We start from the raw sequence: 23384 nt of genomic DNA on the forward strand, positions 1-23384 counted from the left end.
CTTTAATTCATCAGAAAAAACATTTCTGCAATAAGGTGCTGTAATGTTTTTGGTTGGCCTTCTAGTTCTTGAATAACTAATGAATAGTCATGTATTTTTTTTTTAATCCCTATTGTCCTTGAATTTTACTATTTGTCCTTAGAGAGAATGTACTGGCACACAAAACAGTAGCCTAAAATATTGAAACCTAACACCTTTTAACGTTATGTCTCCTCCATTATTCACCTTGAGAATTATCTATAGCAAACCAGTTGTTGGGAAGATTCTTTTCTCACCTTGATTAAATTGGTCTGTTTTCTCCTGTTGTAGAACTAAGAATAATAATGCTTACTAGCTATGAAGTAATGATAATAACTAAACAGAATGAGAATGCAAAGCTTGGAAAAGATGTATGTGTATGAGTCATATTTTTTTTAGAGTTGGAAGAGTAGGCCATGGAGATGATTGTTTTGCAGATCAGGAAACTAAGGCCCAGAACAGTTGAAGGGACTAAATTGCTAGTTAAGTGCTGGAGCCAGGATTAGTGGGCAGAGTTTCTGGACTCCAGGCAAGAGTTTTTTCTGCTTTATCACATTCACACTGTTTATTTCTAAAGTATTCTAGTGCCAACTGTAAATAGTTTTTGGATTATTTGTGATGATGTTCTCTTCTAAGGATGGAGAAATTTGGTTGAATGCTGTTCTTTGTGAAATGATGTAAAGTTGGATGAGCTTTTTATTCTGAATTTTAAAACAATTTGCTGTGTTGTTGGTGGGAATGCTGATAGTTTTCTCATTGGAAAGAGATAAACTATCATGTAGATTAAAATATTAGATGAACATCTCAGAGTAGTCTAGCAGTGTAAAATTTTTATGCTAAAACTAGTTGCTTAAAATTTTAGAATTCAAAGGCTTTCATATTTTTAAAGTGAATTATATGAAAATTATTATTTACAGTAAGTGTGGGGTTTTATTATGTTAAATTTTGGTACCTTTAAGGAGAACAGTAGTAGAATTATAGATAGTTATGAAAGCATAATTTTTATCATATTTATTATAGAGAAAGGATTTGTTTCTCAGCCACTTAACATGACTCTCAGACAAGTGAGTTAACTACTGTGTGCCTAGGTTTCCTCATAGGTAAAGTGTGGTTATTGAAAGTACCTGCCTCATAGCATAGTAGTGAAGATTAATTATGCCTAGCAGTAGAAAGGGCACAGTAAATACTAGACATTACTTTCTGTGGTTCATTAGGTGTAAGTAGGCATTGTATGTTCATTTGTTTCCTTGCTGTTAGCTCAGTCACTTTCAGGCTACAAAAAAATTCCCATGTAAATACAAGGTCAATAATTGTCTGTGTTAAGGGGCACTTAGTGCAAATGATGTTCTCTTGGTTTTTTGTTATTGTCCTTCTCCTTCCTCTGCTTACCTTGAACCTTAATTAGAGCTGCATATCAAGTTAGAGTTAATGTGTCCTTTTTTTTTTTGAATGCTGTGTGAGATTAAAATATGCCACCAAAGTGTGCTTCTTTGGCATATTTCCAGATGGCTATTCGAAATGGCTAGAGACACAGGAATAGCTCTGAAAAGCTGTCCCTTTGTGGGGGAGAGTTGCATCTGTAGAGGAAACCCACATTAGTGAAATAAACAGCTCTGCAAACAGGCTTTCTGTAAGGCTTTATTATCTGGGTTTAGGAAAGATCATAAGACTCCCCACTTCCCTCTAAGACCCCAGTGTTTCCACAGAATGTTACATATTATTTTGAGGCTCTTACCTGAGATACTTTATGGGTATGGGGCAACATCTTTGTTCCCAGTGCATTTCTTCTCTTTACCCTGAGATAACCTGTTGTTATTATTGTCCCTTCTTCTTTGACATCCCCCAGCCTCCCAAGCTCCTGTTCCTTTCTGCTGAGAATACTATTTGAACTTCAACCATCAGGCTCCTTTTAAAAATGTTTGTGGTGCTAGGGATTGAATCCAGGGCCTGTGCATGCAAGCCAAGTGCTCTACCATTAAGCTATACCCCCAGCTCAGGCCCTTTTTTGAGTGTCATGTTTTGTATGGTGCCCTAATAATTATCTTATTGCACATAAATAATTTTGTATGCCATTTCTCATAATGCCAGTCTATTATCAGTTTATTTTATAGACTTAAATATCAAACTGTGGAAGAATGTCATTCTTTTCTACAATGTCATTGGAAGACCTTGCTGCAGTTTCATTAATCTAGAGTGAAAATGTTAGTTGTTGATTTGTAGGTGTTCTAGTTAAAATGCAGTCAGTTTTAGAGGCCTGCTAGGTAAGCTTAAGTAAGGAAGTCAGGAATTTATAAGGTCTGTTAGTGAGTGATTGCACCTTTTCTGCCAGTGGAACCATGAAAAAAAAAATCATTGAATCTTGTTTTAAGTGAATGTTTTGATTGCTTTATTCATTAAATTGTTAGGTTTAAATGATACAATTTGTGTAATTCCAGTTTTATAACATAGTTCTTTTTACTTTGATGTAACCCAAGTCCAACTAATGTAAAGAACCTTGTGGTTTAGCAGATGTTTCTGATGGTGACAGTTGGAGTCTTTAGCTATCTCAGAATTCTTTGTGTGCCACCTAAGATGGTGGATTTCTTCAGTTCTGCCTTCTCAGTTTCTTCTATTGCTATTATAGCACTCTTCTTCCATTTGTGGTCCTCTTCGATTTTCATTCATTTTTGCAGCTTTTTCCTCTTGATAACATCTTTGCCTCCTGTCTCAACATGTATCTTATTATCTGTTACACACATGCTTAATTTTTAATGGCTTTTTGAACATTAATTTCTGCTAATTTTTAAATGTATCTCACTTTTTAAAAAATATTATTTTAGTTGTTGATGAACCTTTTATTTATTTATATGTGGTGCTGAGAATCGAACCCAGTGCCTCACGCATGCTAGGCGAGTGTTCAACCACTGAGCCACAACCCCAGCTCTTTCACTTTCTTTTAATTTCCCTTATTTTTGGAATTTCATCAAACCGAGTTCATTTTATACTCAAGGGATAAAAATTAGAAAATAAGTTATAGCCCCAAAGTAACTTTGTTATGCTAATGGTAGAGTCATACTGTTTGTTGTTTTGGATGTCAAGCAGCCATCCCATTGGTGGTACTTCAGATGATAAGTATATGGATCACTTTAGTCCTAGGTGATGCTAACAGAGCTAAGAGTTACATGTAGCTTTCAAAAGTCTTTAGGTATGTAGCTCAGTGTTATAGCACTTGCCTCACATGGATGAGATCCTGGATTTGGTCCTTAGTACTGCTAAATAAATAAATAAATAAATAAATAAATGGTTTATATGGTCATATTTTTCTTCCACTGCAAAATGACCAGCTCCTGGTGTTATTTTGTTAATTATTATAAGAATTAGAGATTATCATGATTTATTGGATACTTATTGGATTTATGGCATGCATTTAGAGATTTTGAAGAACCAAGACATGCAGATACTTTCTTCAGGCCTGTGACATATTTTAATTATGTGAATACATTATTTAGTTAAATATGAGTGTAGAATACATCAGAAATACCATGTCATATTAAAATATAACCCTTATTCATTTTCTCATTAGGTTAGTGTTTTCTCTATGTATTAAAAATAATATGGCATTGTGATTAGTTATTCAGGGTACATGGACTGAGTATATGTAGACCATGTGGATTACATTTTTAGCTTTGGTGCGGTCCTAGAGAATGAAAGAGGGAAAAATATGAAGTATTCACCTGGTGCAGTGTAATTCTTCACCTACATTAGCCAACTATTCTTTCTTTTTTTAAATTTTTGTTGTTGATAGACATTTATTTTATTTATTTATTTTCAGGTGGTACTGATGATTGAATTCACTGCCTCACCTATGCTAGGCAAGTGCTCTACCATTGAGCCACAGCCTCAGTCCCAACTATTCTACTTTTAAGGAAGGAAAAGGTGTTTTGTATCTGATTAGAGCAAAATAATCTTGAAAGGGTAATTAAGCTGGATTGTTGACTCATGTTAATGTTGAATAAATTTGCATCTGAGTAGTTTAAATGGAAATTAATTGCTTGCCTTTACATATAGGTGAAAAATTCTACATAATGATTTTAGAGAGGCTGTAATGATACTTTTAAGAAATATAGTATAGTGAGAATATATCCACAGGGTCTTATATGATGTTCAACACTGTGGAAATCAAAATATACCATTCCTAATATATATATCTGGTATATTTTGAGAGGTTATTTAGAGAAACTGCAAACACTGAAATAGTTCTGAAGAGCTGTCCTTTGTAAAAGAAAATTTACATCTAGAAAGGAAATATGCACTAGTAAACTGTGGCCTACCTTCTCTGAGGTCTCCTTATCTGCTGAAGGAGAATCTAGGAAAGATCATATCACAGGAAAAGAGATTAGAGGTCTATACCTCTTACTGACAGAGATTGCCACAGGTCCTAACCTTTTCTTTTAAGGGTAGCTCAAACTACCTGAGAGGCTTTATCTGCACAAGACAATCTGTTATTAACTATGCATTGCCCCACCCCATGGTTTTTTGACACCTACCCCCAAGAAACCCCAAACCCCTATTTATCCAGTGCATGTGCATGTACTGTCAGCCCTCTTTATGCACAGGTTCTTCATCTGTGTATTCCACCAACCTCACATCAAAAATATTTGGGGCCTTGCATGGTGGCAGTGTGCCTATAATTCCCCCTACACAGGAGGATGAGGCAGGAGGACCAAGTTCAAGGCCAGCCTCAGAAACTGAGTGAGACCCTTGCCCAGAATAAAAAAATAAAAAGGGCTAGAAATGTAGCTCAATGTTAGCACCCTGATTTAAATCTCCAGTACTAAGAAAGGAAATATTTGGAAAGTTACATCTATCTGTACTGAACATGTATAGACCTTTTTTGTCATTGTTTCATAAACAGTACCATATAACAACTATATTTTATTAGGTATTACAGAGGATGTGCATAGGTTATGTTTGCATATACTATGCCATTTTAATAAAGGACCTTAGCATTTGCAGTGTTTGATATCCTAGGAGTGGAGAGTGTCCAATTCCCCTCTGATAGCAAGAGATTACTGTAGATTGTAAAGCTAAAGAATTAACTCACTAAACATTAAATATAACCTGTTAGGAGAAGTCCAGGAACTTTCTTAAGGTTAAAGTATGTGTGTAGCCAAATGGGGAGCGGATTTATTTGGTTATTTATTTAGTCTTTGATTTTGGCTATTTACATGAGATAGTAGTCTAACCTCATTACCCTTCAGGTGATCAGTGCTAGGATCAGTTTTATTAATGTTTAAAAAATGATTTAAAGTCACACTGGCAGTGAAAGTTGCCAGATTTGTAGCTGACACCATGTGCTATTCCAGGTAGTTAAAAGCCAAGCCAACAAGGAGAAGCTACAGGAGCATCTTTTGATGAGTGACACAGAATAAGATAATGCATTTAGGAGAAGATATTCCAAATTATATTTATAGGACCTGAGTTGTGACCCAGGAAGGGGATCCAGAAAATTTGTAGATGACTACCTTGAAGGCATTTATTGTAGTTGTCGCTGAGCCACAAAGTCCAAGAATCTGTTAAGGGTGGTTGGGCATGGGTCTGAAAGCACAAATGATATTGTACATACATAAAAATAATTATAAAGAGGATTATAATTTTTAATTATTTGTTATGTTCCAGGCTAAGTGATTTATAGTCTTTCCATTTAATTCTCTAATTCTGAAAGGTAGGTGGCTTATTACATTTTATAGAAGAGGAAATTTGACTCAGGGAAAATAAGTGACTTTCCCAAGTCAGCAGTTATGTGGTGGATTAGGGACTAGGGCGCTAGGTTTTTGATTGTTAATCCTGAACATCTCCCAGGATGTTAGTAGGCATCTCTTAAAACTTCTGATAGTTTTAATTTAGGACTTCTGAAGTGCTCCTTAACTCCTTGCTGTGTTCAGCTTTGGATGTCAGTTACCAAAAGGATAGTGTCTAAAATACTTGGAGAGGATTTAGAGACATTCTTTAAATTTTTCCTTTTAAATGAAAGCTGGGGATATTTTGGTGTAGTTTTACCCCTTGTAATTGGCACGTAATTTCTGGCTGCCCATAAGACATTGCTCCCCCTGACTTACAAAATGCTGGATTATTAATAATCATTAATAAAGGTAACATTAATTAACAAGGAAAATATTGTTTAGTAGAAAAAGTCATCAGGGCAGTAGTCTAAAGACCTGGGTTCTTCTATTGGTATAAAACAATGAAGTGAAAAACATTAGCATACAGGCATAACATTCTTGTTCTTGGAGTAGAGAAATACTTGAGCCATATCTTGAGAGACGGGCAAGGGACAGAGTTAGAGTTGTAGGCAGAGAGTAGAGCAGCATATTTTGGAATCCCAGAAAATTAGTTTGTAAAGACCAGGTGAGTAGGTATGTATGAAAATTCTTTGTAAATTTTAAATGCTGTTCAAATGAGAGTGATAAAGAAATCCTTTTGTTCTTGTAAAGGGTAGACAATGAGGATGCAGTGAAAACTGGTGGCAGGAAAGAAAAAGAGTAGAAACAGCAGAGTGATATTAAAGATGAAAGGAAAAAAGACGTGAAGAAAATAGTTTGCTTTGTGTCTGCTGTATAAAACGTTTGTAACTAAAGAATTATAACAATATACTGTTAAGGAAGAAATTTAGCAGGTAGTTTAAACATTTTATTCACTTTTCCATTTAGGCTACATTGACCATGTTAATAAGGCCAGGAATATGGGCTAATTGAGAGTTGGATGTTTTATCTGATTGTTTCGTCACTCATTACTTCTGTACAGGTTAGTTAATGACTTTAAATAGTAGGGTGCTCATAAAAATAAATAAACTGGACTGAGTTACTATTTATTCTGGGTAATTAAAAATGAAAGGGCATAGTGTGTTTAAAGAGAAGAGTGAAGTTTGATCTTTCTAAGTGAGTGCAAAAGAAAATTAGGAAATCATATTAGGACCAGGGTAGAATGGAAACAAATGGTGAAGAGTCTTTTATGCCATGCTAGGAGTTTGGTTTTTTATTTCATTTTGTAGGTGGGGAAGTGACACAAACAGTTTTGGGTTTTAGAAAAGTAATCATAAGCATAATAGAGAAAATGGGCTGGAGGAAAAGATATTGGGGACATTTACTCACCAAGTAATTATTGAACAAAGAATACTTATCACAGGCTGAGTGAATGAGGCAAATTCTCTCTGGCTTTTGATAGGTAGATCTCAATGAAGGATGCCATTTAAGGCTCTGCCCTATTTCAGGAAAGAGATTATATGATGATTTGAATTAAGAAATTTATAGTGCAGATAGAAACAAGACCTCTTACTTCAGAAAAACTTAGGATATTTAAGTCTCCAGACTTTGTTAGTATTGGAGGTGATAGAAGTTGAGGATGAGTCTATGGTCCCTCAATTGGCAGTAGGATAAGATGGACAAATTTGTCAGAAGGGGAGTACTGAATTTGCATTCTGACGAGTGATGGTGCTTTTTAGATAAGTAACAATATGACCAAGATATCATTGAATGTATAGGTTTAGATCAGGAATCTGGTCAGTTTTCTATATATGATTTGGAATTTATATATTTATAGTTGAAAATCACGAAATTGTACAAATAATAACCAAACTTTCTACACTATAATGCATTCATAACAAAAAGTAACTTGCATGTCTTGCACTTACTTCAAGAATGTAAACATTTGAAAGTATTTACCTACTATCTACCATGTAGCCTCACCAAAAAAAAAATGTAAAATATGCATCAGAAAACCAGAAATAGTTTAGTGTCTGAGAAACAGTGTATTGGAGTTTTCCTTCCTCGGTGGCCTGAGTAGCTATGCAGTTACAGTACAGGGGCTGCTCAGAAAATATAGCTGCTTATTCCTCACTGCAGTTTCTTTTTAGAATTCCTATTTGCTTTCTTGGGCTGTAAAGGTAGTCTGAACAGAGACTGAAACTCAAGAGTCTTTTTCATCATCTTTAAAATCTATTCCAGAGCATGCTTAACCCACCAGGTGTTTTTTGTTGTTGTTATTGTTGTTTGCCTCTTTCCTTCCTATCCTTCCAGCACTTTAGAGCATAGGACCCTGGCAAATCGAAGAAGGAAAAGTAAAGATAGTATGAGAGGAAGAATTACAAAGAGTGTTGTAACTCTGCAGTTGTTGAGGGCCACAGCCCAGTTGGGATGATGCATGGCATTTTGCCAGAAGGGAGTGGTTGAGAGGTGACCCCAGCAAGCCATTGAGATGATGATGGTTATGTTAAGCTGTGTATTCAATTGTATACAGACCTTTACTGTATGGCAATAGGGCGGCTCTTGCTGCCTTGGGTGCCCGCTACTTTGGAGTTCCTGTTGAGTTCTCATGGGATCTGGGAGGGTAGGCGCGGAGCCCTGGGGAGAGCTGAGAGAGAGTTCCCAGGGAGTGTGCTTGGAGTGCTGGTGGAGTTCGGGTAATAAAGTTTGTTCCTGCTTGAGTGACTCGTGATTTGTGCCCAGCCAGACTGCAGCATGAAGTTCTCCCCTAAAAGTTCTCTATAAGCCAGGGGATGGAGTTGGTGAGTCATTAAAATGATATGTCCAGTTTCAGTTTCATCTGTTAAGGGTAAGATTTTTTAAGTGCTGAGAGGAATGTGGGGAAAAAAATCTAATGTAGGTGATTGAGCACTTAAGGGAGGCAGAAAGATAAGACTGCACAGTGAGGGGCTGGGGATGTGGCTCAAGCGGTAGCATGCTCGCCTGGCATGCGTGCGGCCCGGGTTCGGTCCTCAGCACCACATACAAACAAAGATGTTGTGTCTACCGATAACTAAAAAATAAATATTAAGATTCTCTCTCTCTCTCTCTCTCCCTCTCTCACTCTCTCTTAAAAAAAAAAAAGACTACACAGTGAAAAAAGTAGGAAGATACTTTTAAGATGTGGGGGAAACAGTACCAAGAAAGAACATTAAGGAAAAAAAGCAAAGGAACTGGTGAGCAAAATTCCATATCTAAAATGCATAGTTTTAAGTTGGGATTAATAAATTATTTAGATGATTGAAGGCTATGTTAGCTTTTCATCACTATAATAAAATATCTGAGATAACCAGCTTGTAAAGAGAGGGTTTTTTTCTGGAGCACAGTTTTAGAGGTTTCAGCCTGTGATTTGTTGGTGCTTTGGGCCTGTAGTGAATGAGGTAGTATAAAATGGCAGGAGCATGTGGCATAACAAAACTACTTATCTCATGACCAAGAAGCAAAGAAGAAAGAGGAATAGATTAGTGTCCCACAGTCTCCCTTGAGGTCATACCCTCAGGGACCTAAGGACTGCCACAGAAGGTCCCATCTCTTTTAAAAGTTTCTACCACCTCCCAGTAGTGCCATAGGGACCAAGCCTTTTGATACCTGTGCCTTGAGGGTCATTCAAGATACGAACTAGAAGTTTGAATTGGAATTAATAAGAAATTAATAGTAGTTAGATGATTGAAGACCAAGGTTGGAATTGGAACTCCTTCTAGTATATAAGTAGAATTAAACTGAACAGAAGTGGTAATGTAACTTGAATAGCAATTTGGCACTTAAATGACAACTTTATTTATAGTTCATAATGTATACAGCACTGATTACTTAATTTTTATCTAAATCCTGTGTGTGTGTGTGTGTGTGTGTGTAGATAAGCAAAATTTTGAGTTTGATGAAGTCTTATTTTATGCTAGTGTTTTCTGGGTCCTGAGTTCCCCCACAGTTGTGAAGATAGTCTGTTTCTCTGTTTCTTTCCACATGCTTTACAGTGATAGCTTTTATTCTTAGGTCTATGAACTGTCTTGGATTGTGTAGTGGGGTTGAAGTATTAGTTGAAGTTAAATATTTTCCTCCAAGTAGATAGCTAGTTATTTCAGAAAAAATTATTCAAAAAGCTTTCCTTTCCCAATTAGTTGCTTTAGTCAAAGATTAGTTGACAAAATAATTGGGTTGGTTCTATACTGTGTTTGGTTTGTTTCAGTTTGTCAGTTTTTCTGTCTTCATACCAACATGCCATTGTCTTGATTAACATAGCTTTATTTGTCCTGAAATAGAGTAATGTAAACCCTCCAATTTTGTTCTTTTTTTTTTTTTTTTCTGCCCTCAGGATTGTTTAGGCTTTTCTAGGTACTGTGCATTTTCATATAAATTTTGGAATCAGCTTATCAAGATCTACAAAAAAAAAAAACCTACTGAAATTTTTATTAGAGGTGCACTGAACCTATGAAATTGGAGAGAAATGACATTTTAGCAGTAATTTTTTTTTCAATCCATGAACAGAGTGTATCTATTTAATTTCTTTAGCAATGTAATGTACATTACTGTGGGTGTATTATTTTCATCAAATTTGTGAAATCCTTGTCTTCAAATTTTTTATTTTCCAAGTATTTTTTTTTGCTCTTCAGACTCTGGTCCCACATATGAGCAGCCATTCATAGGTAACTGAGATTCTGTCTATTTTTCTTGCAGTTTCTCTTTCATTCAGTTTAGAAAATTTCTGTTGCCCTCTCAAGTACATTGATTTTTTTAAAAACTTTTCCTTTGTCTAATTTGCTGTAATGCCTGTCAAAGTTAATTTTTTATGTTAGATATTCTTTTCACTTCTAGAATTGTGTGGTTCCTTTTTCATATGTACAGTTTCCACTCTGTTGACTTCTTGTTGTTGCTCATTATTTTGATGTTTTTGAGTCTTTGAACTCTTTTCTAATTAAAATCTGTGTATTCATTTTAACCATTTTTATGTTATGTTTATGTTATTATTTTCATATTTTATGTTAGTATTTTCTGGGTCCTGAATTAACCCACAGTTATGAAAATAGTCTTGTGTTTCTTTCCAGATGCTTTATAGTGATAACTTATTTTAAAGTTGTGAACTTCTTTGGATTATGTAGTGGTTCCTGCCATATCTGGGTCCTGATTATAGGTTATAATTGCTTTTTCTTATATTTTATTAATTTTCATGGATTTATGATGTCTTTTTTTTTTAAGGTGGGTTGATCTTTCTTTATTACTGTTTTGTTCTGGCGGGCAATCAACTTGATTTTCAAGTTTTGTTTTCAGGGTTTTTGGTTTTAAGGATTTTTGTTTGTCTTGGGCAGTTCTACAAGAACTAAACTTTAGTTTAGGACTAGTTGATGACCATGATGTCCTTTCTTGCATCTCCTTTGATTGCCCCCATGTATTGGTCAAGCTTTATTTGCTCTACCTGGTAGGGACTAAGTGATCCCAACAGTATTTGAACTCTGTGAGTTTTTGAATGAGATCTTCCCAGTATTTGTTATTTTCTTGAGTATTTTTCTCTATCTAGTCTTGTGGAGTTACACAGCATACATATACAGATTGGTATGTGGCTAGAGACTCAAGAAGGTCTCTTTTGCAGATTTTTGAAACATTTTCTCTGTGTAGCTTCTTCCTTTGTGGTACTCTGCCCTGTGGATTCTTGCTGCTTTAGGATGCTATAAAGTCTTTTCTGGCTCCTCAACTCAGTCAGATTCTTTTTGGCCCTCCTTCCCTTTCTCCCTCTCTCCTTTTCTCCCTTCCTTCCTTGTGGTTCCAGGCAGAAAGCTGGAAAATCATAGAATTGCTTCATTTATTTTCCTTCTTTCAGGAAGGAATTATGTTTCCACACTGCCTCTTATTTAATGCCTTAAAACTATCATTTGGTATTTTGTCTAATTTTCTGCTTGCTTGTAATGGGAGGACAATTCTGGACCTTGTTATTGCCTTATGACCAGAAGTCAAAGTCTTTTGCCTCAATGAAGTTACATACCAATGTAAACTCGTTGTAAATTGAAAATATGGTTGTCAAAAATGCATATAATACGTTTCACCTATTGAATATGATAGTACATTGTGGAGTGTTGGTTGTTCACCCTTGGGAGTTGTGGTTCTCTGCTGCTGTCCAGCATCAAGAGGGTATCGTACTACATTTTCCTTGCTTGGGAAAAGATCAAGTCAAAGTATCGATTTTAATGAATGTGAAACATTATTTTTCACACTACTGTCAAAAAAGTCATAAGTTGAACCATCATAAATTGGGGACCATCTGAACTGCCCACATTTATTGTTGTTTGTAGTAGCAGGTTTAGCCCAGCATCACTTACTGCATCATAACCTGAAATGGAAATACAGAAATTTTAGTTTTTCTTCATTAAAACGGTATAGTTTTGGTATTTTGTGCTTTTTAGGGGATGACTTGATTTTTAAAATATAGCATCTTGTGATTTTCAGTCAATATAGAGAGGTACAAAGGAGGAAAAAATCTTTTGAAAAAGGAAAAATAACTAGATATTCTAAAACACAAGAGTTTATGATGGCTATTTGACATCATTTCAGATTTTTTTTATTGAAAATATCTACATAGAAGAGTAATTTTATTTAAAACTTTAAAAAGAGAAACTTGTATTCTTTTTATTAAAAATACTTAAGTTTAATTAATGAAGGTAAATTGTTAAACAGAAACAATCTGGGAAAAATTGCTCAACCACAGATAAATATTTAATTACTGAAAGAGCTATCACTTCCTAAAAGATCTTCCTCTAAGCTTAAGAAATAAGTTTTCAGAAAAAGTCTAAAAGGTTAAAGTCATTATTTCTAACTGCATGCTCCAATAGATCTCTCACATAAAAAAGGGTCAAGTGTTGGCATACAGTGGTACAACTTTCTAAATGGCAATTTGGCAATATTCAGAATCCTTTAAAATTTTTATACTCTTTGCCCAAAAATTGCATTTTCAGGAATTGATTCTAAGGAAATAAAAGATGCACACAAATGTATATGTGTGTTATTTACTCATCACGATGGCACTTATAATGTTAAAAAATTAGAAATTTAATCTTAAATGATTAAAATTATGCTGTGGCAGTATAACCATACCATTAAACAATTACAAATGATGTTCCTTAAAATTTTTGTTTAGTGTACTGATTATAATAATTGTCAGGAGATTAAAAATTATGAGTATTAGGATATTTAATGGTAGAATAAAGTTTTCACTAATGTAAAAAGTAGGTTGATACTTTTGAAATCCTTGAAAAGGAAACATTTACTTTTAAAAGTAAGATGTAAGCTTTGAATAGATTTTTTTAAATCATCTTGTACTATTTAATATTTTTGACTTTTTCCACAATAAGCATATACTGTGTTCATAATCATCCAAAGAACATACTTTAATTTTTAAATTCTTATAAAATTAATGTTTGGGAGGATAAGGAAAGAATTTAAGTGAACTTAGTTTTTTATTATCTTGATGCCTTTTTTCCATTTTTGCAGATAGTTTAGCTTCAACTTTTTTTATAGTTTTAATGAGACATTTATTCTTACACATCTAATATGTATCCTAAATGTTTCCCAAATTAAAACAATTTCTCATGTCTCATACTGTAATATTGAATTTCCATCAGACACATCATTATGCACTTGAAGAAGTTTAATATTGCTTTCTCCCCCCACCACCACCAAGAGCTGTTTTGAAGAAGTTTTGGTCTTGCTTTCTTGGCCACTATTTGTAATCCCCTCACTGCAGGTGTTTATGTCTTATGTTAAAGAAAGAACAGAAGTCAAAGTCTGTATTATTCTAAATAGTATTCTCTATTTGGTGGCTATCCCTTTCATCTTAAGCATATGAACCTGGTGCTCTGCAGGAAGCTTCAAATACTTCGCTGTGTATAGAACCTGTTAGAAATCTAGAGAAGAGCAGTTATAGCACAAGCCTGTAATCTCAGTAGCTTGCGAGGCTGAGACAGAGACTAATATAAAAAGCTTTTAAAATTTATACTAAGATTAAACAAGCCATGATAGTCTGGTGGCATACATCTTTATTGTAAGACTGTATCTCCCCAAAAGATTTGAGTGATTGGGTCCACTGATGAGAGCTTACTGATGCTTTTCTGAAAGCTTGAGACAGTGGTTTATTATTCTACTTTATTGTTAGGCTTTGTGAAGGGCTCTGAAGGTGTAGACAAAGTATTTAACCTGTTGAGCCTCAAGTTTTTAATCATTAAAATAGTAATAACTAGCTACCTTATAGAATTGTTGAGAATTAAATAAAACAATCCATGTAAAATGACTGGTACAGTGCCTAGCAGGTATCCTCTTCATTGTTCAGATTATTTAATTTCTTCTACTTCTAGATTTGAAGTCTGGAATTTAAGAAAGTGTACTTGATCTTTCCTTGTTCCCTGCAGATGTTTCTGGGAACTCGACTGTTTTGGTATTACAGAGGCACTAATATCACTTGATTTACAAGAGTATCATTGTTTGAAGTAGAAACTTTTACTCAATCTAGTTAAGAATTATGAATTTTTACATATATTATGTTTTACTGATATATTTAGTAAGAATCTTTATTTTAAGAAATTCAGTTGTGCTTGCTTTTCTAATTTGGCATTTCTAAAACAACTGGATGGTTCTTGTAAAACAAAGTATACGTCCAGATAACAATGTTATGTTAATAAGCTGTTTTTACTTATAACTGACAAATTTGTTAGTTTTTTGTTCTATGGTTAGTGTTTTTAAATTCATTATATTTGTAAATTATGATGTTGTAAGGGATCTGGTCCAATTCTCTGGGATTATAGAGATAGAACCAGAGTGAAATTAAGCCAGACAGCTGATATATCCTAGGGGGTCCTTGGGACTGTGAGGTGCCAGTGCAGTTGGGCCCAGGACAGGGAAGCCCTTGATGTAAGTGTTTATCTCTGGAGCAAACAAGGAGAACAGCCAACTTTTCCTTTTGAGTGTCAGCATCTTTTCTTTCACATCTCTGTGAGAAGGTAGTATTGAATTTAGGTAGCAAGACTGCTGTCCCTAGGTACAAACATCCTGAGTGAGTCCCTCCAGGATGGAGCTCCTGCCTGCCCCTTCTTTCTTGTTTAGTCAAATCCAAGTCAGAGATGAAATAACAAATGTCCTTTTTGGGTAGGTGTCATGTCTACTGGGCACTGTAGAACATTTGAACTCATCCAAGAGTTTGTTAATGGCAGAGCTGGGACATGTCTCTGGACTCCAGTCTTATCCCAATTACCTCCCTGCTTCAGATGAATTTCTTTTCAGTTGGAAGAAATCTGTTTAAAAGAGACATCGATTTATTAAGAAATGTTTTGACATCTATTTAGATGCTATTTTCTAGTTGTACTGTATATTACTTTATTATATACAGTTTGGTATTTAATTATCTTACAGGTCTGTGTTATCTCCTTAGCTGAGTCTCTGAGGGCCAGTAGGCCAGTATCATTTTGGTTTCTCTTTTAGATGACCTTTAAGGCATGAAATATTTTAAACATTCAATAATTAACTTATTGATTAGTGGGTAAATATTTCTGACAGTTTTTTTTATTTGTATCCAATTTCACATTTTAACATAATAGAAAACATAAATAGAGAAAGCCAGATTTGTTACTTAAGGCTCACATCTTTGGGAGATTTAAGATTAAGTTACATAGGCATTGTTGTTAATTCAAAGTGTTCCTACATTAAATTGACATTTAACATGTTAAGAATTAGGGAAAGTTAGGGACAATATGATAGGTCACTTATTTAAATAAATGGTTTAGTGATCGTGTTGGGGTGTGTGTGTGTGTGTGTGTGTTTTAAATCACAATCTAAGAGGAGCTACTAACTTTTAATGTACTGATTTGCTGTGGGTTTATTTACTTAGGGAAAAAAGAAATATTCCATGCCTTCTTAGATTGGTTTGCAAAGTGGTGCAACTGTGGTCGGTTTTACTTGATCCTAGTCAGCGTTCTTCAGAAGTTCGCGTTTTGGGTGTCAAGAGGAATTAAGTGAATCCATCCTGGCAGGTGGCATCACTGGTAGAGGAGAGTTAAAGGAGCCAGGAAACTTTGTCCCCAAGAGTGATCTCTGAGGAATCTCAGCTGATTCTTAAGAATAGCTAGGACTCCAACTTTGTCTTAAACTTCTGGCAGGAGCGTATACCTTGAGAACAGTCATACATAGACATTTAAAAGGAAAAACAATGGTTTATTTAAGTGGAACTTAAGATGTACACTTTTATGTCAGCCCTACCAAAAGTAAGTAAAGCTGGAGGCTATAAATGAGGGGTTCTTGTGTGAGAGTGCCTAATAATAATGATCACAAGAGTCACAAATTTGTCCTGAGTTAATTTGAGTCTGATTTCATAAACTACAAATCTTCCTAACCTCCTATAGTGATGAACTTGATCTGTTTTTCACTGATAAGATTATGAGTTACTGTTCTCAAGGTTTTCAGAGACTGGCTGAAATACTAATTGTTTTTGTGCTAATTATTTACAAAAAAAGTAGTGCTTTGCTGTCTTTATTGTTGTTTTAGCATGATCCCTGCCCGATGTGTGACTTGTCCAGTCACCTGCCATCTTTCACTGTTGGACCTCTGAATTCCTGTGATGTTGAATGCCCTTAACTGTCCACACCCCACCGGATAGAGAACAAGGGTTTTGGATTACTTCCCCCAACATCTCCCCCTTTCAACGGGAAGCAGTTTGGAGATGCCCATTTTTCTGTAGAAACTGATAGTGGGGAAATGTAATGGTAGTCCACTTTATGCTTTGAATATTCCCCTTGCTGCCCTGCCAGTGCAAATTGTTATTTTTAAAAATAGTTTTTTAGACGTTGATGGAGCTTTATTTTTATTTTATTCATTTTTATGTGGTGCTGAGAGTTGAACCCAGTGCCTCACACTTGCTATGCAAGTGCTCTACCACTAAGCCACAACCCCAGCCTGCAAATTATTTTTAAAATGGACATTTCTTTCTCTTCTTCTCTCCCTGATCCTCCTTAATCTCTCCAGCCCTGCCTAATCTCAAGGGAAACAGGATTACCTTTATTCCCCATCCTAGGCAGAGTTATCTGTCCCTGAGTACACACCCACCATAGGAAGGAAGTAATTCAGACTTTGGGGATGGTACCAGAAAATCTCAGAAATGACTGTCTCCCAGATTAACAAGTGAATTACAACTCCAAAAGAGAACGTGTGGAATGTAGTTTTGAGTCACCTCTTTAAAAGCCCCCTGTTCCTGCTGATGAGCAGAATCACAGCCTTTGGCATGAGAGTCCCCTGTGTTTCTCCTTTGCTAGTAAAGCAATAAACCTTTTCCCTTTTTCTCAAAAAAAAAAAAAAAAAAAAAGGAATTAGGTGAGAGAATTTATGGATAAATTAGTATAAATCTGAAACTGCTGTCAGAAAAAAACAAGGGCGTATATGGCATTATGTAAAAATGTGGATGTGTAACTGATGTGATTCTGCAATCTGTATTTGGGGTAAAAATGGGAGTTCATAACCCACTTGAATCTAATGCATGAAATATATGTCAAGAGCTTTGTAATGTTTTGAACAACCAATAAAAAAAGAGTTGAAAAAAATGATAATGAACAATATTTTTATTTCTATTCCAAGGACCCAATTAATGTATAGTATGAATGTGAAATATTCATTCAAATTTATATTTGTGTATATCATGTTTGTATTGTCTCAAATTATCGTTTATGTGCTGTCGTTTAAATATTTGGTTTTGATGTTAGATGTTAATAACCTCTGCTATTGGTTGAGACATTGTATTAGTCAGCTTTCAGTTGCTGTAACAAAATATCTGAGCTTGTCAACTTTAAAAGAGGAAAGGTTTATTTTGGCTACAGTTTTGGAGGTTTTAGTCCATGACCAATTATTCCTATTGCTTTATCCTATATGCCTATGGTAGCATATAGTTGTGGGGCAGCCTGTTTGCTTCATGGCAGGGAACAAAACAAAGAAAGAGATCAGGTCCTTCAGTCTCTTTCAATGACAGGCCCTCACTGCTTTAAAACTTCCCACTAGGCCTCATATTCCATTAACACCAAATTAAGGACCAAGCCTCTTACCGCATGGGTTTTTTTCAACCTAAGGTAGAAATTAGTTGTTTCTAAGTCTCAAATTACTTTTAAAAATTATAGTCTACTGTGCTGCATCTTCATTCTCCCATTTTTCTGATGCACACATACTCAAAACATTTAATTTTAAGACTTAATTTGTAAGGAATTAGAAAGTCTAAGGTAATTTATGCTATGTACTTTTAAAATTTAAAAATTAACATATAGCAAAATTCATTATTCAGTATATTGCTGTATAAATTTTAACTGGTACATAAATCCATAAAACCACCATCACAGTCAAGATAAAGAATCACTCTGTTACCCCAAAAACCTACCTGGTACTCTCTCGTACCACATTCCTAGCCCCTGGCTTTCCTGCTGTAACTCTGGATAACCACTGATTTCTTATAAATTGAAGCACTCAGTATGTTTGTTACGTTTTAAGACTGACTGCTTTCACTTAGCATGACTTTGAAATTTATCCAGATTGTTGCTTATATGAATGATTAATTCTGTTTATTCTAATAGTATTCCATTGTATGGCTGTACTACATGTTGTCTGTTCACCTGTTGAAAGATATTTGAAATATTACCAGTTTGGGGTGATTATGAATAGAACTGTTATAAGGATTTATGTACAGGTTTTTGTGTGAACATAAGTTTTTATTTTTCTAGGATAAATATTAAGGGTTGGGATTGTTAAGTCATATGTTTGACCTAAGAAATTGCAAATTGTTTCAAGAGTGACTGTCCCATTTTGTGTCCCCACTAGAACCTAGGAGCTCAGCATCTTTGCCAACATTTTAAGTATTTTTTAATTTTATGTGTTTTTAATTTATTTTGGCTTAATTAGGATTTCCCAAATTAGATGGCTAACAGTGTTAAACTGTTCATGCAGTCAGCTGCCTTTCATCTGTCCTGCTTGGTGAATGGACTCTATTCAAATTTTTTTGCTCATTTTGTATTTTCTTGCTGTTGAGTTTTGAGCATTCTTTACGTGTTCAGGATACAAATTATGTGTCGAATATGCCATTTGTCAGTAGTTTCTCCCAGTTTGTAGTTTGTTCTTCTTTCTCTTGACAGTGGCTTTGACAGAACAAAAAATTTTTAATTTGATGAAATTGAATTTGTTTTTTTTTTTTCTTTTATGGATGGTATTTTTGTGTCATGCCTAAAAGTAATCTTCATAACTCTGTCACGATGATTTTATCCATAGGTTCTAAAAGTTTTATAGGTTAACATTTTACATTTACATCTGTAATCTATTTGAAGTTAATTTTTATATGAGGTGTGAAGTTTATGTTGAGGTTCACATGTTTTAAGTTTACGTTGAAATTCACATGTTTTTGCATATGAGTGCTCAGGTTTTGCAACACTTTATTTAAATATTATCCTTTCTCCATTGAATTGTCTTTGCACTTGTTTGAAAAATAATTGGCCATGTTTTAGTGGGTCTCTTTCTTGACTATTTTGTTTCATTAATTTATGTGTCTGTCCCTTCCGAAATACTATACTGTCTTAATTGATGTAGCTTTTTAGTAAGTTTTAAAATCACATAGTGTAATTCTTTTAATTTTATTCAAAATTGTTTGACTATTCCAGTTTCTTTGTTTTAGCTTTTTAGAATTAGTTTGCATCTATGAGATATACCTGGGGTTAGGAGTTGATTGGAATCCTATTACATCTATAGATCAAATAGGAAAAATAGACATCTTTATGTTGAGTCTTCAAATCTTCAAATGTGATGTGTATTTATTTACATCTTTGATTTCTTTTATAGTGTAGTTTTCAGCATACAGTTCTTTTAAATGTTTTGTTAGATTTATATCTTAGTATATCAGTTTTTTAGAGCCATTATAAATGGTATTTTAAAATTTCAGTTTCTAATTGTTCATTGTCAGTTTATAAAAATAGGATTGACTTTAGTATTTACCTGTATCCTAAACCTTGAAACCTTATTCAGTTCTCAGTGGTTTTTTGTTGTTTTTTGGGGGGTGGGGTGGGGTGGGGGAGGTGCTGGGGAGGTTCTCTGGGATTTCTACATAGACACATATTTCTGTAAATGTAGCCACTTTTTTCTTTCAAATCTGTGTGCTTCCTCCCCATACACTTTTTCTCATTAGCTAGGATTTCAAATATAGTATTGAATACAAGTGATATCATTGATTTGTTTGCAGTTACAGAGGAAAGCATTCACTTTTTCATGATTAAGTTTGAGGTTAACTGTAGGAATGTCCTTCCGTCTACTTGATTGGGGATTATTTTACTCTTTGTTTCTTCTAGCTTTTTGAAGTGGACACTAACGTAATAGTTTTGAGAATTTTTTTGTCAATATAAGCATTTAATATATTAACTATAAACTTTTTCTGAGCATTGCTGAACTCCATCAAATAAATGTTGACATTTTTTATTTTCTAATTGCCCTTGACACTTCCTCTTTGTCCTGTGTGGATTACTTAGAAGTTCATTCATTGTTTAATTTACAACTTTTTAGAGGTTTTTCTGTTATTGATTTCTAGGGTAGATTCACTATAGTCAGAGAACATATACTATGTTACTTTAGTTCTTTTATTAAATTTGTTAAAATTTGTTTTATGACCTTAAAGATATGTTCATATTGGTGAATGTTTGGTGTACTTGAAAACAGAAAATACTTAGCTGCTGTTAGGTGGAATGTTCTATAATTATCAGTTAGATTCAGTTGGTTGTAGTGTGAAGTTTTATATTCTTGTTAATTTTTTTTTGTGTGTGTGTACTACATTTTTTGTTACTTAGATTACTGAGAGAGAGACAGAGACAGCATTGAATTCTCCAACTATCATTGTAGATGCTCCTGATTCTGAAGTTCTGTCAATTGTTTGTTCTGTTAATACATTGAGGATTATGTTATTTGTAGTAAGTTGGCCCTTTATCATTATGTTTTGAATCTTTTTTATGCCTGCTTATTTTCTTTGCTTTGAAATTTACTCTGATAAGAGCACAGCCACTCCACCTTTTTTTTCTTATATTTATTTTTTAGTTATAGGTGGACACAATATCTTTATTTTATGTAGTGCTGAGGATTGAACCCAGTGCCTCATGCATGCCCAAGTGAGCACTCCAGCTCTGAACCACAACCTCAACCCTCAACTTACTTTTGATTAGATTTCTATGCACTGTTTTTCCCCCCATTCTTTCAGTTATAATCTACCTATTTCATCATATTTGATATGAATTTCTTATAGGTAGCATAGAATCCAGTCATCCTTTTTAAAGAAAATCTAATCTTCAGTGTTTTGTTTTATTTTGTGTGTGGTGCTAGGAATTGAACCTAGGGCTTCGTGCATGCTAGCAATTGCTTTACTACTGAGCTATGCCCCCAGCCCTTTTTATTTTTTATTTTGGGACAGTGTCTCACTAAGTTGCTGAGGCAGGCCTTGAACTTGGAATTCTCTTGTTTAAGCTTCCCAAGTCACAGGGATTGTAGGTGTGCCCATTGCTCTGGCTTTATCTTGTTGTTTGTAGATCATTTAAATTTAATACATGTAGTCATATGTTTAATTTTGTTGTTGTTGTTTGCTTTCTTTCTTTCTTTTTCTGCTCCTCTTAATCCCCTTACTGCCTCCTTTTAGATTATTTCAAGTTTTTAATATTCCATTATTTTTTATCTGTTGTGGGTTTTTAAAAATTGTATCTCATCATAGTGTAAGAGTACCCATTAGTTTGTGTAGTTGCTCTAAGGGTCATATACATGTTTAGAATAAGTGTTTTTCCATTTACGTGGGATGCAGAAATTTTAACACTGTATGTTTCTTTACCTCCTCTCTTAAGTGTATTATCTTATTTATAATATACACACATGGAAAGCCATATTAGACAATTATGTAGTTTTTGCTTTCAACTGGCAAACATGTTTTGAATAATTTATTATATTACTAAGATGGCTACCTTTTTATTCTTTCTTCATTACTGATGTTCCAGTTTTCTCTTTATATCATTTTCCATTGTCCTTGAGTAATTCTTCTAGATCAGATCTGTTGGCAATAAATCCTTTTCGTTTTACCTTCACCTGAGAGTACTTTTATTTCATTTTCAATCCTAAAGGAAATTTTCATTGGGTATAGAAATTTTAAATTGATAGTTCTTTTCTTGGAGCCCTTTAAAAATGTGCTATTTCCTTCTGGACTCCATGGTTTCCAGCGAGAAGTGTAATCATTCAGATTGCTATTCTCCTATAAGCAATTCATCACCCTTCTTCTCCACGCCCCCCCCCCCCCCCCCCGCCACTATTTGGACTGCAGTGTGCCTGGGCATAGTTTTCTTCTGTTTGATTTTTCTGAGTTTCTAGGATCTTACATACTTGTGCTTTTACCAGGTTTGTTTTTTCAGTCACTCTTTGCTCAGATACTTTTCTCCATTGCATTCTTTTACTTTCTTTTCAGAGTACTGATTAGACCTTTTGATATCCCAAAGGTTCTTGAGTCTCTGTTCATTTTTTTTTTCCCCAGACTAGATCATTTTCATCAGTCTGTCTTCAAGTTCACTGACTCTTTTGTCATATCAACTGTACTCACTGAGCCTATCCAGTGATTAATTTTAGTTATTCTGTTTTTCAGTTCTAAAATTTCCATTTGGTTCTATAGAAGTCTCCCTTCTCCATGGTTTCAGTTACTCATGGTCAACCATAGTCTGAAAATACTAACTTGAAAATTCCAGAAATAAACAATTCATAAATTTTAACTTGAGTTAAAACTGAGTAGTGTGATGGAATCTTGTGTTAATATTCATTCATTAGTCAATTAATGAACGAATGACTAATTAATTTGTTCATTAATTGACCCATGAACAAATTGGTCAATTAGACAAGTAGCTGTCTTTTATTGGATTGACTTGTCAGTTTCTCAGTGCAAATATATGGGATTTAGTACTACCACAATTTTGGGTATCACCTGCAATTCTTAGAATGTATCCCTTTAGATAAGGAGTGACTGCTGTGTTTCATAGCTTCTGTTTCTTTTCTGAAACATTCTGTTTGCTTCATGACTGTTGGCACAGTCTTTGGCCCTACCTCAAATCTACTAAATTAAATTCAGAGAATGGGGTCTAATAATTTGTTTTGAAAAGCCCTCTGATACCCTATACATACTGAATTTAAGAATTACTCCTCAATGTTGTATAACTTCACAAGCACTCAGTATGGCTTAATTTTTTAGCAAAACTTTAATAGAAGGTAAAATTGCTTTTTCCCATTGTTTGAAACATGCTAGTATTCTCAGATCTAATTTATTGCCAAGATCACTAACACATAGATTGAAATTCATACTTTTCTTTATTACCCAAGACGTTAATAGATTATAAACACCACAACTTAAAATTGTTGAATGTACATATATAAGGAAAGTAAATTTTGTAGTTTTTGGCCAATAAATCACTTAGTCTCTGATCATTACAATGCTATCAAATGTCCTGTATGTTAAATTTCAGGATGTTAGTATTCTTTGTTCTAGATTTTAGGCTAACTTTCAGATTAAGATTGGGTTGAATATTTGGAAGATGG

The 23384-nt window shown here is 34.4% G+C and overlaps 1 protein-coding gene across 3 annotated transcripts in view; it reads left to right on the forward strand.

Annotated features, from left to right (window-relative positions):
* Socs5 (suppressor of cytokine signaling 5) overlaps positions 1-23384 on the forward strand; it is a 57892-nt gene that overhangs the window by 1878 nt on the left and 32630 nt on the right. Inside the window, exon 2 of one of the 3 annotated variants that reach the window (XM_077105191.1) lies at positions 8884-8974. The exons of the other annotated variants lie outside the window; for them this stretch is intronic. The gene's annotated coding sequence lies outside the window, so the exon portion shown is untranslated. The remainder of the gene's footprint in view (positions 1-8883; positions 8975-23384) is intronic. 3 annotated transcript variants of the gene reach the window in all.

The sequence above is a fragment of the Callospermophilus lateralis genome, chromosome 14, assembly GCF_048772815.1.
Source record: "Callospermophilus lateralis isolate mCalLat2 chromosome 14, mCalLat2.hap1, whole genome shotgun sequence".
Lineage (NCBI taxonomy): Eukaryota > Metazoa > Chordata > Mammalia > Rodentia > Sciuridae > Callospermophilus > Callospermophilus lateralis.